We start from the raw sequence: 20,195 nt of genomic DNA on the forward strand, positions 1-20,195 counted from the left end.
CTACCATTCAATTGGATTCTTTGTAATTACTACTTTACTATATGCAGAAATATACTATAACCCATACGGAGCATATATGTTATACAAAGGAATATATACCCATAATATGCTAATACATGTATATATGGAAAGTCTTAATCATATTTTCATTCAAAGTGTCTACTATGTACACTAAACCTTCTAGAAACTCTATACATACATTAGACTGTATTCAAACTATAGTAAAAACTACAAAGCAGTCTAATAGGTATATCATAATATGTAAACTATACAGTAATTAATCTTTTTTACATACTATTCTAATGTATAATATCCTTATATATGCTCTGTATAATCTTTTGTAATTATTAACAAACTAGTCAGGTATGTTAGTGCCGATTGGGACTATAATTTCAAGAGACATTTACTTTGTACATCGTCTTCCAAATAATATAAATGAGGACTATATATATAAAAAAAACATAACATAGTGCTAATCCTATTACAGCACATCATAAATAATGTTAAAAGTCCTTTTGGATCATTATACTATAAAATTCAAATACACTATGTAAAATTTACAGGCTTAGTATGGGCGGAGATAAAAAGACTACATGTCCCATAAGCCCCGGTCTATACTAATGAATCAGCCTATTATGACATCATGTCACATGATAAACATCGTGTCCTATCATCTAGGGCACCATATAATCTACGCTCCGTAATAACGTCCTAGAAAGTGACACGCTACTAGTCAAACGTATCACGTCACTACACACTGGCACGTATGACCTATCACACGCAGTGGGCGTGCCGCCGCCCTAAGCGTTTAAAAATAGCGATTACGGCTCAGCATTATACACCCCTCTGAAGAAGAAGGATCAACCTAAACAACCTTTGAAACGCGTCAGGGAATTTTAATATTATACTTCTTATACTTTTTAACTTGATTTTAAGTTATTGTTGTGTCATTCCTTAGCTAGTTATCTAGCGATATTTTATTATACTAGACTCTCTTATTGCCAATAACTGTCAGCCGTGTGGGGCTATTCCACGGACATTATTCATTACTAATTCACTATATGGAATCCTGGAACCCTAACTGACACTCACACGTTAAGAGACTGACTAAGGTCTTACATGCTGTATACATACCTCATTTTGTTTGATGATGATAAATGTGAGTTCGATGTGTGTTGTATTTTAACTGCCTTATTGTGAATAAAGCTGTATTACACTATATACACTCTCTTGTCTCCCTGGCTACCTTTACGTTGGAGAAAGTTTATACCGGGACAGAGAAGCACTCCTAGAGGCTAACTACACACCTGCACAGGAAGCTTGTGGGATATCTTCATTACAAGAAATACATCCCCACATACTCCAGGAGGCTGACGAAATTGGAATAACCATCTGATTCGGATGTTAGGAAGAGACTCGACTATCTACACATACCCCCAGTGCGGCATACTTACCTCATTAGATTGGGGTAATATCTGGTGAGGGTATTGTATACCACCTTTTATCTTACATCAGCTGATATATGGCGATTCACCATTGATCGACTATATCCTAAGGACTTACATGAACTGTTCAGTTTATCTATATTTTCTGCTATAGTGGATGTACAGGCGCTGTAAAAATCTTTTCTCCTATATTTACTCCTACTGATTGGGGTTCCATATCTCATAGAGTATCTGTCTTGTATAGCTGCCTCTAATATCCTACTCCCCTTAGACAAGCGCCACCCGCAGAGTATCGCTTGAGTCTACTCAGTGGTCTCATTCTACTTGTTTATATATATATATATATATATACACACACACACACACACAATTTACTTCTATTATTTATTTTGCTTCATTTTTTAGATATCCTTAGTTGAAGAAAAAGCAATGCACATGGGTAAGCCAATCACACGAGGCTTCTAAGTGCAGCAACCAATCAGCAGCTGCTAAGCATATCTAGATATGCTTCTCAGCAAAGAATATCAAGAGAATAAAACAAATGAGAAAGATGTTTAAAATTGCATTCTCTTTCTAACTCATGAAATAAAAAATGTGGGTTTCATGTCCCTTTAACCCCAGATGATCGTATCGACCTTCATTGGGCCTCGTCGTCAGTAAGGTGTAGCCATATTCCTCTAAGCACACTGAGCCAGGAGTCCACGTCTGGCTTCCCCTTTTTCCCATAGGGAGACTAAATACATACAGATATATGTATACATATTGCCATCAATCCCCACCAATGAACAGCCAAAATAAATGATGTATATACCATCTCTCATATATTTAAGGGGATAGGAAAGTCAAAATTTAACTTGCACAATTCAGACAGAGCATGTAATTTTAAGACACTTTTAATTCACTTCTATTTTCAAATGTGCTTTGTTCTTTTAGTATCGCTTGTTAAAAAAGAATACGCACATAACCTACATTAGTTGGAGCTAGCTGCTGATTGGTGCTTGGCACTGCACACATTTGTCTCTTGTGTTTGGCTAACTAGATGTGTTCAGCTAGCTGCCAGTAATGCAATATTGTTTCTTCAGCAAAGGATAACAAGAGAACAAAGCAAAATTGATAATAGAAGTAAATTGGAAAGTTAATTGAAATTGTATGTTCTCTCCAAATCACACACAAAAAATTGAGGTTTCCCGTCCATTTAAGACTATAAGGAAATCAATCAATAGAAATGATTGAATTAATGTAATCCACAAACTAGAGGACGGAAGATCACCAAGTTCATGTAGTATTTGTACTGTCCAAATTATTTTTCAAACCCAAATCAGACTATGGCAGCAGTGCCTACAACAATGTATAACATTGCTACAACCATTGTTACAGGCATATCTAGGTTTACTCTTCAACAAAGGGTAATGTGAAAATGAAGAAAATCTAATAACTAAGGTAAACTGGGATTTTTTTATGCTCTATCCGACTCATGAGTTTATTTTTTACTTTACTGTCCCTTTAATGGTGATACAAATCAGCTGAGCAGGTAAATTTGAGTGAATACAGATGAGAATATATTTATTTAGCGTGGTGAAGACGTACGTGCGCAAGTTCTGTATCAGTAGAATTGGCTCCTCCTTCTCCAAAAACCTCTCTTTATCAACATATCTACCCAGGAAGTTACTTCCTTCCCACAACACCAGACTGATCCTACGAAATAACAACACAAGGAGCAGGCAGGTGACCGCCGTAAAACAGAATGCTTTATTTATTATGAGGCGAAAGTCCTGATCGGTTGCACGCTCGCTCATTTGAGTGTGCTACTGATATTTATGAAGCAGTGGTGTAAACTGCTGCTTCCTTAACCCTCATTGCCAAATTAGAGTTGGCCGATGAAAATCACCCCGGACTCATTCTATCGGAGTGATTGGCAAGCCCTTCTCTCCTGCAATTGGTTGTATTAGAGCATAGGGGCAGTATTGCATGAGCATTTGCTTGTGCAATGCGAAATATTGGGGACAAATGCACCCCCACAATTTGAGATGAAATATTTTTTAGAGCTTACAGTCACTTTAAAGTCAATAGATATCACATTTAGATAAAGTCTGCAAAAAACTTTGTAACAGAGTAAAAACAAAAATCTATTCCAAGATACCACTGAAATTCCTATATGCTACCCCAAAAGATCTGATATCTTCCAATACTCAGATCAAAAAAGGGAGCACTAAAAAAAGCTATGCAAAATATGTGACAAATTGATAATAAAAAGCAATTCCTTTATTAAGATTACAAGCGATCTGAATAAGAAAAAACTAAGACTCACTATATACAGTAGATATGAGTGAGGCTCAGGAGAGTTGAAAATAATACAAGGTTAAGTTGATAGAAATAACGTCTCTAAAACATTATTAGTAAAACACTGATCAAAACTAAAACAGTAAGACTAATACAAATAGAAAACCGATTGTCGCCACAATCTAAAATACAAACTTATAAACACTGTAAAAAACAGATAAAAGCGGCGTATTAGAGGTCAAGCTGTTAGCGTTTCAACGTTCACTCTATAGGAGTAAAAAGCCAACAATCAGCTGCTAGCTCCCAGTAATGCATTGCTGCTCTTGAGCCTGCTTAGGTATGCTTTTCAACTAAGAATACCCAGAGAATGAGGCAAATTAGATAACAGAAGTAAATTGGAAATTTGTTTGAAATTAAATGCTCTGTCTGAATCATGAAAGTAAATGTTTGGATTTCCCTTTAACTTTGTATTCAGACAAACTACTTCACACCCTATAACAATGTAAAATCATTTTTACTGAATTCATAATTACAGATCTTATGCACTAATGAATGAATCATGCTCAGTTTGACTTCCTCTGTGTGCTCATTATGCACTGGGATGATTTGATTCTAATTTTGCCCTAACAATGTTTGATGGTACTTTGGTCCAACTTCATTCCAATGTCCAAATACAAGAACATTTATGACAAAACTTTGATCTGATTTGCATGACGAGCAGACCGGTTTGACTTAAGGATTAAGTCAGATTCAAGTAGAACCACTGAGGTTACACTGCGAGTTTTAATTATCTTGGTGAGCGCTAAATCCCTCTGCGTAGCTAAAACCTGCAATTAGTATTGCTATACAGTAGGATACTTTTGTTCCTTGCAGCAGTAACATAAATGAGCGCACCACATCCCTGCACACTCCGCTGCTCATTGAGATTCCAAAAGAATATTGTTAATCCCACTGCGCACTCCAGCACATCATAGGGGCTTGTGTATTGCTCATATAGCAAATCCCTAATCTATTGTAATTAGTCTCATGCTCTGGGGCTGGAAAATATTAAAATAATGCAAATTAATCTTAAAATGTTCTCAACTATTCCTAGTAATTTATTGTGAGCAATACAGGGTCAATAGCCCCCAGGTATCAGCAAACAAACCTGGCAGACTGTAATGAATTTATTATGAGGCTCTTTGGTTTTAACTGTTTTATTAAAGTGGCAAAAATAGCAGAAAGTATCTCTTATATATCAGAAGCTCATTACACCCGATGTTATTAATTCACCTGTAAATAACTCTCCTAATCTTACGCCAAACGTTCTCACCCTCTCTCAGGAAGCTCAGATAAGAGAGGAACATTTAAAGGGATGCAAAAGCCAGAAATCGTCTGCATGTGCTTTACCTCTGGTAGTATAGGTGTACCACTTGTCCCTGGTAAATGCACAAAACGTTTGGCTGCAGTGTTCATGTAAAGGGGCATAATAATGTGACAGTAAAAGGCTTGAATATGCTGTTTTACCAATATACTGCTACATGCCCCATGCTATGTGTTTAACCCAAAGGGAATAAATACACAGCTCTGAGCTGGACACAGCAAATCACTGGTGGCTACGCACATATGCTGCTCATGATTTGCTCAGCAGCCTAAGTTTAGCTCAAGAGCAGAAGCAAGCTTTAACTATGTGTTTAACAGGTTTGTAGGCATTAAACACACAGGGTAGGAATCTCTGGTATGCAGTGAAATCCTCACACTGACACTCACATGGGAGACCTCACTCAGTTCTCTTAAAAACAGGGCTGAACATGGAAGTCCCAGTGTGTAGGGAGCTGTCTCCTGTAGAAAGTAATGACGCTCTCTGCAATGGAGGATCTCGCAGGAGAGAGCAGATGTTACAGGGAGCACCGCACTGATAACTACATTTTATGATACTACACTGTTTATAACAGACTTCACCTTGCATTTGCTTCTAGTTTTGTACACGTCTTTTTTTTTTAGAGAAATAAATGCAAATGGGGATTATGAGACAAATTCATCTGTTTACATTAAAGTCTAATAGTCTCCGAAAATACACTAGACCTGTAAGAAAACTTTAAACGCCCGAGGACGCCCAATTCAGCACACTCACCAAGGTTACTATTCACAATAGGATAATAGTACTCTCTGAATTCGGCAATTTTAGGTAAGATTCTTACTTTGTATTTTGACACTGCATTGTACAATTTTTACTTTTACATTAAATTTGATGATTCCCATCGCAGCTTCAATAACAATTTAACAGCATAATTATATGTTGCATTTCACTGCGTACCACTAATTCATATTTAAACGCAAATTAATACAATTTTTGCATTGCACTTTTAATATGCTTATTTTATTGCGCACTATATTGTAAGATATGTGTCTCTCCCTAGTGTACAGAAATAAAGTATATACCCCATAGGTCCAGGGGCATTATGGTGTAATGTACAAGTCTCTCCCTCATGTACAGAAATAAAGTAGATACCCCATAGGGCCGGGGGTATTATGGTATAATGTACAAGTCTCTCCCTCGTGTAAAGTAATAAAGTATATACCCCATAGGGCCGGGAGCATTATGGTGTAATGTACAAACAAGTCTCTCCCTAGTGTACAGAAATAAAGTATATACCCCATAGGTTCAGGGGCATTATGGTGTAATGTACAAGTCTCTTCCTAGTGTACAGAAATAAAGTATATACCCCATAGGGCCGGGGGCATTATGGTGTAATGTACAAGTCTCTTCCTAGTGTACAAAAATAAAGTATATACCCCATAGGGCCGCCACTAGGAATTTTGGGGCCCCTAACTTAACCATTGATCAGCCCCCCCCCCCCCCTTTGACATGTGAAATTTTTGACCAAGTGACTAAAACGTTTATGCACTTTATTCTTAAGTGTCTATTTAAACTTGGAAATGTTGTAAAGGTAGTAACATACAAACACACAGACACACTCCTACACTGAAACACACACACACACTCGCACATAAGGATTCACATATAGACACTCTAGCAGACACGCAAAGAAACACACTCAGACACTCAGACACAGACACCCAAACAGACATTCAGCACTTGTTTACATTGACCTGACAAGTAATGAGGTAAACTACAGATTTGTAAAAAAAAAAGGAGATTTAGAAAACAAAATATGGAGTTCTGATTATCTTTTTGCAAAGGAAGATGCCAACTAAATGATGACAACAGCATGCAGTGGCTGAAAGGAAGGGCCCTGAACTGCCTAAACAATAATTTAACTTACACATACACCAAAGGAAACACCGACAGAGACACACACAAATACATACACACACAGAGATACAAACACATAAAACACAGAAAGACATACATACACACACACACACTCACAGAGACATCCACAGAAAACACAGACATACACACCCAACCTCACAGAGGCATCCAGAGAAAATACACAAAGACAAACATACACACACCCTCACAGAGACACCCATAGAAAAAGCTCAAAGACATATGCACACACCCTCACAGACATCCAAAGAAAATGCACAAAGACAAACATACACACACCCTCACAGACATCCACAGAAAATGCACAAAGACATACACACCCACCCTCACAGAGAGACCCACATAAAAAAAATACATACACACCCATAGAGACACAAACCAAAGCACAAAGACATAAAGACAGACACCCACAGAAACACTCACAGGAGGAAACATTTATGCACCTTGCATCCCCTAAATCAACATTGTGTGACATGCATGATAAAAAAAAAATGCAGAAATTAAGATATCACTTTTTAAATAATCATATTTGTAAATGTGCAAACAAAAATAATTCTGTGAATTCAAAATTGTACATTAATGATCTGGGTAGATAGCTAGATGAAGAAAAGTACTTTTAAAAGGTTGACATATGTTTGTTTGATATTTTCCCCAACCAAGAGCACCACTTCAAATATAGTGTACAAATGTTTCCATCTGTCAGCTATACTTATGGGTTTTGAAAATGCTGTACTCTATATGGTCTTGGTAGAACCATAAGCTGTGGTATTCATACCATTAGATCTGGTAAAATGCAGGATTTAGGCTTGTTGGTATGTATTTCAAAATTAAGTCAGCTGTACAGGGAGTGCAGAATTATTAGGCAAATGAGTATTTTGACCACATCATCCTCTTTATGCATGTTGTCTTACTCCAAGCTGTATAGGCTCGAAAGCCTACTACCAATTAAGCATATTAGGTGATGTGCATCTCTGTAATGAGAAGGGGTGTGGTCTAATGACATCAACACCCTATATCAGGTGTGCATAATTATTAGGCAACTTCCTTTCCTTTGGCAAAATGGGTCAAAAGAAGGACTTGACAGGCTCAGAAAAGTCAAAAATAGTGAGATATCTTGCAGAGGGATGCAGCACTCTTAAAATTGCAAAGCTTCTGAAGCGTGATCATCGAACAATCAAGCGTTTCATTCAAAATAGTCAACAGGGTCGCAAGAAGCGTGTGGAAAAACCAAGGCGCAAAATAACTGCCCATGAACTGAGAAAAGTCAAGCGTGCAGCTGCCAAGATGCCACTTGCCACCAGTTTGGCCATATTTCAGAGCTGCAACATCACTGGAGTGCCCAAAAGCACAAGGTGTGCAATACTCAGAGACATGGCCAAGGTAAGAAAGGCTGAAAGACGACCACCACTGAACAAGACACACAAGCTGAAACGTCAAGACTGGGCCAAGAAATATCTCAAGACTGATTTTTCTAAGGTTTTATGGACTGATGAAATGAGAGTGAGTCTTGATGGGCCAGATGGATGGGCCCGTGGCTGGATTGGTAAAGGGCAGAGAGCTCCAGTCCGACTCAGACGCCAGCAAGGTGGAGGTGGAGTATTGGTTTGGGCTGGTATCATCAAAGATGAGCTTGTGGGGCCTTTTCGGGTTGAGGATGGAGTCAAGCTCAACTCCCAGTCCTACTGCCAGTTTCTGGAAGACACCTTCTTCAAGCAGTGGTACAGGAAGAAGTCTGCATCCTTCAAGAAAAACATGATTTTCATGCAGGACAATGCTCCATCACACGCATCCAAGTACTCCACAGCGTGGCTGGCAAGAAAGGGTATAAAAGAAGAAAATCTAATGACATGGCCTCCTTGTTCACCTGATCTGAACCCCATTGAGAACCTGTGGTCCATCATCAAATGTGATATTTACAAGGAGGGAAAACAGTACACCTCTCTGAACAGTGTCTGGGGAGGCTGTGGTTGCTGCTGCCACGCAATGTTGATGGTGAACAGATCAAAACACTGACAGAATCCATGGATGGCAGGCTTTTGAGTGTCCTTGCAAAGAAAGGTGGCTATATTGGTCACTGATTTGTTTTTGTTTTGTTTTTGAATGTCAGAAATGTATATTTGTGAATGTTGAGAGGTTATATTGGTTTCAATGGTAAAAATAAATAATTGAAATGGGTATATATTTGTTTTTTGTTAAGTTGCCTAATAATTATGCACAGTAATAGTCACCTGCACACACAGATATCCCCCTAAAATATCTAAAACTAAAAACAAACTAAAAACTACTTCCAAAAATATTCAGCTTTGATATTAATGAGTTTTTTGGGTTCATTGAGAACATGGTTGTTGTTCAATAATAAAATTAATCCTCAAAAATACAACTTGCCTAATAATTCTGCACTCCCTGTAGTGTAAACTGAACAGTTTTAAGTTAACCTGTCTCATTTCAAACACTGAGCAACCTTAGTCTGAGAGTATAACATGTTATGCAGATGTAAAAATCTTAGATAAAAAGCCTCCTTGCAACTGGAAAGTCCTTGCATAAAGTGGCAGTAAACTAGAGTGTAGTGTATATATATATATATATATATATATATATATATATATATATATATATATATATATATATATATATATATATATATATATATATATATATATATATATATATATATAAATAAAATGCATATCTGCCAAAAGGGCACCTACCATTTGTGTATTGAGGAGGAAACATTCATGCATGGTTTTAAATATAGAATTTCTACAGCATTGTCAAATAATCATAAATACACTGCTGCTAAAAAAATGTGTTTTATAGACCCCTGGCCCCACCATACAACTACTACCACACAAAAACATTTGCTAAATAAGTCCTACCCCCTCTGCAAATGAAAGTGATCTGCCGTCTGACTCAGGCACACACTGTACAAAGTGCCAAGTCTGTCTCACACTGTGCATAGTGGTTTAGTGCACACTCAGAAATCCTCTCAAATGCTAATACTTTACTCCTTGTAATAACATTTCCCATGCTCAATTAGCACTCTGCTGTAGTACCCACTGGTGGCTGACAAAATTTAAAATAAAAAAAAAATGTTGTTTTTTTTTTTTATTTAGTTCTTGCCTCATGGGCCCCCCCTGGCCCATTGGGCCCCTGACAGGAGTCACCCCTGTCACCCCCTGATGGCGGCCCTGATGGCGGGATTATGGTGTAATGTACAAGTCTCTCCCTAGTGTACAGAAATAAAGTATATACCCCATAGGGCCGGGGTCATTATGGTGCAATGTACAAGTCTCTCCCTAGTGTACAGAAATAAAGTATATACCCCATAGGGCCGGCGGCATTATGGTGTAATGTACAAGTCTCTCCCTAGTGTACAGAAATAAAGTATATACCCTATAGGGCCGGGGGCATTATGGTGCAATGTACAAGTCTCTCCCTAGTGTACAGTAATAAAGTATATACCCCATAGGGCCGGGGGCATTATGGTGTAATGTACAAGTCTCTCACTAAAATTGCAGTTCAACTAATCCTCTGATTGGATCCAGGGCTAAACCTATAACATTTATTTCTGTTAAGTGAGATTTAATTACAGAGCATAAAACATCAAAAATGCAAACAATTTATAGAATTAAAAAATGCTTATTGAATAGTATGTATACAAAAGTGCTGTGTTTTCTGGAAAGCAAGTGACATGAGGCATATATGAGCAGCTAGCTCCCAGTAGTGCATTGCTGTTCCAAATTAGAAGTAAATTAGTACGTTCTTTAAAATGATGTGCTCTGAATTCTGTAAATAAATGTTTGATTTTCAGTTGCAAAATGCAGGATAAAGAGACATATGAATATAATTCACAAGCACCCCCTAGTGCAGAGATCGGGTATGTGCAGATCATAAGAATGAAATGTCCCCGACATGGTGTAAGGAGTGACATGAGCAGATCTGCAGACCAGGGACAGCTGCAGCACATTGCTCAGAATGGGGCAGAGGGTGTAATTATACAAAACTCACTCAGCACTCTGTAATACAAAATCCAGGGCCATCTTTAACACAGGGCAAAAGGGGCAGCTGCCCAGGGCCCAGTCTTTGTTGAGGGGACCAAGAGTGCCAGACTGCTGATGTCATGTGATATGGGGGACACACACAGTCAGTCCTAATACTGTCACAGTCAAAAGTTCTCTGCTTATATTTATTTGTGAGAAATTGTGCCGGTGTCCCTGTGACATGCCAAGCCATTCCCACTGCATCAGAAAAGTTCATACTGGGGTTACCACTGTTACCAGTTAACTGCTCTGCTGGTGGGGATTATTTCTGGGTAGTGCTGACTGTAGGCGCATGCAGCAGAAAGCTGGAGCGGCAGTCACGTGAGGATTTGAGCATCTGTGCAGCTACATACACTGCTCTCTTCAGTCTTGAGGCTGTGTGACTCATCTCACACTGTATCCATGCAGCCTTGGGCAGACAGCATCCAGTCTGCTGGTCCCCTCAGCCCTGCTCTTTCTGCGGTGGCCCTAAGATCAACTAACTGAAGTTTGTTAGGAAAACAGTGCTTTGTAGAAAGGTGTCAGTGGGAATAATAAGTGAGTGCACACACGCCCCTCCCCATGCAGCATTGTCTAGTGCAGGGTGAGAGGGAACTTGTTCCTAGCAAAGAAGTGACATGTACTGCTGTGGCTGATGTATACTGATACTTCACACATTACTGTAAGGTTTCTTTTTATAGCTTTTTTTTTTCTCTCTGTCTCAGATTTACAGCTTCCCATAGTAAACTTATATTTGTCTGTACCTCCATGCTTCCTCCTCAGTCTTTACCTTGCTTTGCTCCTGTTGGCTGCCCTAAATCTCTTTAACCAGCTAACCTCAAACCAGAATCACATTCAAAAGCATATTAAATTAATCACAGTGGAGGAATTTATATTTTTTTATTTACTTATTAGTACTGCTTAGGTTCAGTTTCACATATTGCAATTTATTTCATTACTTTTTTTTTAAAATGAATAGCCCAGCAGTGGATGATCCACTGTTGGGCTAATAATTGTAAAAAAAAAAATTTAGTTATTTTTTAGGGATGTTGGGGTGGAGAGTAAAATTGCAGGGTGAGGGGCCAAGAAACTTTTTGCCCAGGGTCCAGTCAATATTAAAGACGGCCCTGACAAAATCAGTAATGACCTGCAAGTTTGGCTAATTATGATCATTTTAAAAAAGTAGAATTGTTATTCAGTTTAGGGTCATGTTATTCTTCACATAAAACTACAAAACAACTATTTAAACACTTAAAATACTTTTTACAAAAAGGTTAAATTAAATGTGTATATATTGGTGAACCTAATTGCTTATTGGCTGATAAGCAGATTATATACGTTCCTCTAAACTGTATTATATATTTACTCATTTGTAAGCCTATGGGGCATGTCCATATCCACCTATAGATGTGTAGGCATTTTCCCTATCAGCCAATGCGCTTCTATGCCAGACTAGCTGTGCACAATCATGAATATGATATTAGTTTCAAATTCAAAATAAACAAATACCTCATGGGGAAAACAAATATCTAATATAGTGCACTTTAAAGGGATATGAAACCCAAAATATTTATTTCATGATTCAGATATAGCAGCAATTTTAAACAAGTTTCTAATTTACTCCAGTTATCCTTTTCTCCGCTATCTCTTAGTATCTTTTGTTGAAAAGCAGTGACATAAACTTAGGATTCGGCCCATTTCTGGAGCACTTTATGGCAGAAGTTTTGCAAGAATGTTATCCTTCTGCAAGAGCACTAGATAACAGCACTATTACCTGTCATGTAGTGCTACAGATACTACCTAGGTATCTCTATAGCACAATATTATACATTAGCAAGAGCACTAGATAACAGCACTATTACCTGTCATGTAGTGCTACAGATACTACCTAGGTATCTCTATAGCACAATATTATACATTAGCAAGAGCACTAGATAACAGCACTATTACTTGTCATGTAGTGCTACAGATACTACCTAGGTATCTCTATAGCACAATATTATACATTAGCAAGAGCACTAGATAACAGCACTATTATCTGTCATGTAGTGCTACAGATACTACCTAGGTATGTCTATAACACACAATATTATATATTAGCAAGAGCACTAGATAACAGCACTATTACCTGTCATGTAGTGCTACAGATACTACCTAGGTATCTCTATAACACAATATTATACATTAGCAAGAGCACTAGATAACAGCACTATTACCTGTCATGTAGTGCCACAGATGCTACCTAGGTATCTCTAGAACACAATATTATACATTAGCAAGAGCACTAGAGAACAGCACTATTACCTGTCATGTAGTGCTACAGATACTACCTAGGTATCTCTATAACACACAATATTATACATTAGCAAGGGCACTAGATAACAGCACTATTACCTGTCATGTAGTGCTACAGATGCTACCTAGGTATCTCTATAACACACAATATTATACATTAGCAAGAGCACTAGATAACAGCACTATTACCTGTCATGTAGTGCCACAGATGCTACCTAGGTATCTCTAGAACACAATATTATACATTAGCAAGAGCACTAGAGAACAGCACTATTACCTGTCATGTAGTGCTACAGATACTACCTAGGTATCTCTATAACACACAATATTATACATTAGCAAGGGCACTAGATAACAGCACTATTACCTGTCATGTAGTGCTACAGATGCTACCTAGGTATCTCTATAACACACAATATTATACATTAGCAAGAGCACTAGATAACAGCACTATTACCTGTCATGTAGTGCTACAGATACTACCTAGGTATCTCTATAACACAATATTATACATTAGCAAGAGCACTAGATAACAGCACTATTACCTGTCATGTAGTGCTACAGATACTACCTAGGTATCTCTATAACACAATATTATACATTAGCAAGAGCACTAGATAACAGCACTATTACCTGTCATGTAGTGCTACAGATGCTACCTAGGTATCTCTATAACACACAATATTATACATTAGCAAGAGCACTAGATAACAGCACTATTACCTGTCATGTAGTGCTACAGATACTACCTAGGTATCTCTATAACACAATATTATACATTAGCAAGAGCACTAGATTACAGCACTATTACCTGTCATGTAGTGCTACAGATACTACCTAGGTATCTCTATAACACAATATTATACATTAGCAAGAGCATGAAGATAACAGCACTATTACCTGTCATGTAGTGCTACAGATACTACCTAGATATCTCTATAACACAATATTATACATTAGCAAGAGCACTAGATAACAGCACTATTACCTGTCATGTAGTGCTACAGATGCTACCTAAGTTTTGCTATAACACACAATATTATACATTAGCAAGAGCACTAGATAACAGCACTATTACCTGTCATGTAGTGCTACAGATACTACCTAGGTATCGCTATAACACAATATTATACATTAGCAAGAGCACTAGATAACAGCACTATTACCTGTCATGTAGTGCTACAGATACTACCTAGGTATCTCTATAACACAATATTATACATTAGCAAGAGCACTAGATAACAGCACTATTACCTGTCATGTAGTTCTACAGATACTACCTAGGTATCTCTATAACACACAATATTATACATTAGCAAGAGCACTAGATAACAGCACTATTACCTGTCATGTAGTGCTACAGATACTACCTAGGTATCTCTATAACACACAATATTATACATTAGCAAGAGCACTAGATAACAGCACTATTACCTGTCATGTAGTGCTACAGATACTACCTAGGTATCTCTATAGCACAATATTATGCATTAGATAGAGCACTAGATAACAGCACTATTACCTGTCATGTAGTGCTACAGATACTACCTAGGTATCTCTATAACACAATATTATACATTAGCAAGAGCACTAGATAACAGCACTATTACCTGTCATGTAGTGCTACAGATACTACCTAGGTATCTCTATAACACACAATATTATACATTAGCAAGAGCACTAGATAACAGCACTATTACCTGTCATGTAGTGCTACAGATGATACCTAGGTATCTTTATCACACACAATATTATACATTAGCAAGAGCACTTGATAACAGCACTATTACCTGTCATGTAGTGCTACAGATACTACCTAGGTATCTTTATAACACACAATATTATACATTAGCAAGAGCACTAGAAATCAGCACTATTACCTGTAATGTAGTGCTACAGATACTACCTAGGTATCTCTATAACACAATATTATACATTAGCGAGAGCACTAGATAACAGCACTATTACCTGTCATGTAGTGCTACAGATACTACCTAGGTATCTCTATAACACAATATTATACATTAGCAAGAGCACTAGATAACAGCACTATTACCTGTCATGTAGTGCTACAGATACTACCTAGGTATCTCTATAACACACAATATTATACATTAGCAAGAGCACTAGATAACAGCACTATTACCTGTCATGTTGTGCTACAGATACTACCTAGGTATCTCTATAACACATAATATTATACATTAGCAAGAGCACTAGATAACAGCACTATTACCTGTCATGTAGTGCTACAGATACTACCTAGGTATCTCTATACAAATACAAAAGAAAAGAAGGGCGGTGCAAAACACCTCTAAGTGCAGACTGTAAAATCACAACAATTTTATTTAAGCATATCACGATAAAAAACTCACACTCTCAAACCTCAAACATGTGAGGTATGTTAGGTCACAGCAATGAAGACACACTCAGATGCTCCCTCCTCCGTGATAAAGTCCCAGCACACGAACAGTCCTCAGCACACTGTTGTGCGATTACCACAAAGAGTTCAGCAAAGTTCACAGTATAAAGGTCCGTTATGAATAAATATGTCAAAAATACTAACGTCAAAAGCCCATACTACACCAGACTACCAGGTTGAAAAAGCCGGCTACCTTGCAGCTGGTGTATGCGGCGTGACGTCAAGACGGTGGGCGGGGCCTAACGCGTTTCGTAGGACGTCTTCCTACTTCGTCAGAGGCTGCCCACACTCTATCTCCGCCGTCTCTTAAACTACTCCTCCAATCTGGAATTGATTTTCATTGGTTATCTGCATTCAATAGTTAAGGTGATACCATACTGCAAATATTCTTAAACACATCACCTCGCTTATGCTAATAAAAACAAACATTTGCCGTTCTGTTATTACACATTAAATAAATGGACAATTTGAATGGTATATACATCTCATCCCACCATTAAATAATATCAGAAACTCACAAATAGATTTATTTTTAATAAGTAATAATATATATACACACAAACACATGGGGCTATTCAATATTTAAGGAATGAATAATATTAAACCCCCCTAAGTCTAATAATGGGTTCAATATGTGTTTAGTATCAATAAACTAATATAATATAAAACTGATGTAAAAACGAACGTTTAAATATTATATACATTTTGTCAGAAAACATAATCATTTACACTATCTTGAGACCTATGGTTCCATGCCTCCAATCCTACACAAGGGATAGTACTGATGTGATCACACAGTTGTCCCAAATAGAGTGGAAGGAGGGATACAGGTGGATCACTCTGGATGTTGCTTCATTGTATACCTCCATTCCACATGGGTTAGGTCTACAGGCAATTGAGTATTATTTTAGAAAAACTAATTATATTAATCAGTCACAAAGAGAATTCATCAAAGACAGTATAAGATTCATTCTAGAAAAGAATTATTTTCTTTTTGAGAATGAATTCTTTTTACAACTAACTGGTACCGCTATGGGTACTAAATTCGCACCCAATTTTGCGAATTTATATATGGGGTGGTGGGAGGAGAGGTACATTTTTCATGAAAATCCCCTCACCCCCCATATAGTAAAATGGTGTCGTTTCATAGACGATATACTTATCATCTGGCAGGGACCTGAAAGTAGCATTGGAGATTTAGTGATTTATGTGAACTATAATCTGATGAATTTAAGGTTTACTGAATCTCACAGCAAAGATAGTATCACGTTTTTAGACTTAAATCTATCACATAGGGATGGCAGAATTATCACCAGTCTGTTCAGAAAAGAAACAGACACAAATGCATATTTACATGCAAAGAGTGCCCATCATCACAAGTGGATCCGGAATATCCCTTACGGACAATTCCAAAGGGTTAAGAGGAACTGCACGGATGAGGACACTTTTATAAAAGAATCAGAAATTTTAAAAAATAGATTTTTAAGTAAAGGGTATGACGCCACTCTAGTACAGAATGCTTATATAAGAGCAAAAAACCTTAATAGGGCAGATTTGCTAAAGAAAAAGCAATGCAAGAAAACTACTAAAGACCAACCTCTATTTGTGACTAAATACAATAGAGCATCCAGACAGATAGAAAGAAGCATAGCGAAACATTGGCCAATTCTGTTGCAAGATCCTGTTTTGAAAGAAGTACTGACAGAGAGACCTAATGTAGTTTTTAGGAAAAATAAGAATTTCAAAAGTATTCTAGCTCCCAGTAGAGAGAAGAGAAACAGGCAAACAAACTAATTGGTTACAACGTAGATCTAAAGGGTTTTTTAAATGTGGCAGAAGGGGATGTGTAAGCTGTGCACATTATGACTCCTGCAATACCCATTTTCAATCTTTGAGAGGAAAAAAGAAGAAATATGAGATTGAAGAAACCATCAACTGCAAGAGTACACATGTTGTTTACCAACTCAGTTGCTCATGTGAAAAAATTTACATAGGCAGAACGAAACTTAGCCTAAAAACCCGTTTTAGGGAACACCTAACAAATATTGACAAAGGTGTTCTCAATCATGGGGTCTCAGCCCACTTCACTCTTGTCCATAATGGTGATCCCAGTAGCCTAAAAGTTAAGGCTATTGAAAGGGTACCACTGGACAAGAGGGGGGGGAATAGATTAATTACACTGAGACTGAGGGAAACGTTTTGGATTCATACCCTGGGGTCAATGGAACCTCAGGGTATGAATAGAGAGATTGATCTTGCAGCTTTTTTAGTGGATGATTAACATAACAGGTTATTGATCTATATATCCAGTGAATTAATTTTATCTTTGAGCTAAGGTCTGTATCACATATAGTAGATGTACACCCAAAATGAGTATGTGATAGAAATTTAGTGAGAATATTCTGTGTGAGGTTTTTTGGATTTTTAGTCATATTTATTTAATTAAATTGGGTTTTAATATTTTAGAGCTGTGTAATATCGATACAGATGTGGAGGTTTCTAAAACATGATTCTTCTTAAATATAATTCTCCTAACCTATATTAAATTGAGACAGTTTTATATCTATTTTATATTAAGGTTTTTTTTATTGTGTTTTATGATGAAATGTGTATATTAGATATATTATCATGTCATCCCATATTAAATTGATTAGAATCGCTTTTTTATGTATGGTACTTTTAAATCATATAATGAAAGTAAATCATATAATGAAAGTAAATGATTATGTTTTCTGACAAAATGTATATAATATTTAAACGTTCGTTTTTACATCAGTTTTATATTATATTAGTTTATTGATACTAAACACATATTGAACCCATTATTAGACTTAGGGGGGTTTAATATTATTCATTCCTTAAATATTGAATAGCCCCATGTGTTTGTGTGTATATATATTATTACTTATTAAAAATAAATCTATTTGTGAGTTTCTGATATTATTTAATGGTGGGATGAGATGTATATACCATTCAAATTGTCCATTTATTTAATGTGTAATAACAGAACGGCAAATGTTTGTTTTTATTAGCATAAGCGAGGTGATGTGTTTAAGAATATTTGCAGTATGGTATCACCTTAACTATTGAATGCAGATAACCAATGAAAATCAATTCCAGATTGGAGGAGTAGTTTAAGAGACGGCGGAGATAGAGTGTGGGCAGCCTCTGACGAAGTAGGAAGACGTCCTACGAAACGCGTTAGGCCCCGCCCACCGTCTTGACGTCACGCCGCATACACCAGCTGCAAGGTAGCCGGCTTTTTTCAACCTGGTAGTCTGGTGTAGTATGGGCTTTTGACGTTAGTATTTTTGACATATTTATTCATAACGGACCTTTATACTGTGAACTTTGCTGAACTCTTTGTGGTAATCGCACAACAGTGTGCTGAGGACTGTTCGTGTGCTGGGACTTTATCACGGAGGAGGGAGCATCTGAGTGTGTCTTCATTGCTGTGACCTAACATACCTCACATGTTTGAGGTTTGAGAGTGTGAGTTTTTTATCGTGATATGTTTTAATAAAATTGTTGTGATTTTACAGTCTGCACTTAGAGGTGTTTTGCGCCGCCCTTCTTTTCTTTTATATTTGTATTAGCGACATCCAGCCTCCAGTGCTGTGAGTTTTGGGAAGCTGCATCACCTGTTTTACACACTGCGGTCTGATGTAAAGGATTCCTGACTCAAACATATCCTTTTGTAGTGTTTGGATATTCATCTGTATTGTGTGTTTACATTCATCTGCATTGTATATTATCTACATTGTATGCATGTTGTTCATTTGATTGCCTTATCTCCATTGTGTGTTTACATTCATCCACACATATGCATTGTTTGTGTGATTATAGATTGTAATATTAACACCCTTGATTCTACAGAGCGCTCTTGCTGTTTCACTTTCTGAGTGTATGCTTTTAGGTATCTCTATAACACACAATATTATAAATTAGCAAGAGCACCAGATAACAGCACTATTACCTGTCATGTATTGCTACAGATACTACCTATGTATCTCTATAACACACAATATTATACATTAGCAAGAGCACTAGATAACAGCACTATTACCTGTCATGTAGTGCTACAGATACTAACTAGGTATCTCTATAACACACAATATTATACATTAGCAAGAGCACTAGATAACAGCACTATTACCTGTCATGTAGTGCTACAGATGGTACCTAGGTATCTCTATAACACACAATATTATACATTAGCAAGAGCACTAGATAACAGCACTATTACCTGTCATGTAGTGCTACAGATACTAACTAGGTATCTCTATAACACAATATTATACAATAGCAAGAGCACTAGATAACAGCACTATTACCTGTCATGTAGTGCTACAGATACTACCTAGGTATCTCTATAACACAATATTATACATTAGCAAGAGCACTAGATAACAGCATTATTACCTGTCATGTAGTGCTACAGATACTACCTAGGTATCTCT

General features: G+C 37.2%; 1 protein-coding gene across 1 annotated transcript in view; it reads right to left on the minus strand.

Moving 5' to 3' along the window:
- LRRC20 (leucine rich repeat containing 20) overlaps positions 1-20,195 on the minus strand; it is a 1,047,913-nt gene that overhangs the window by 945,979 nt on the left and 81,739 nt on the right. The gene's annotated exons all lie outside the window — the stretch shown is intronic.

This window comes from Bombina bombina, chromosome 9 (assembly GCF_027579735.1).
Source record: "Bombina bombina isolate aBomBom1 chromosome 9, aBomBom1.pri, whole genome shotgun sequence".
Classification (NCBI taxonomy): Eukaryota; Metazoa; Chordata; class Amphibia; order Anura; family Bombinatoridae; genus Bombina; species Bombina bombina.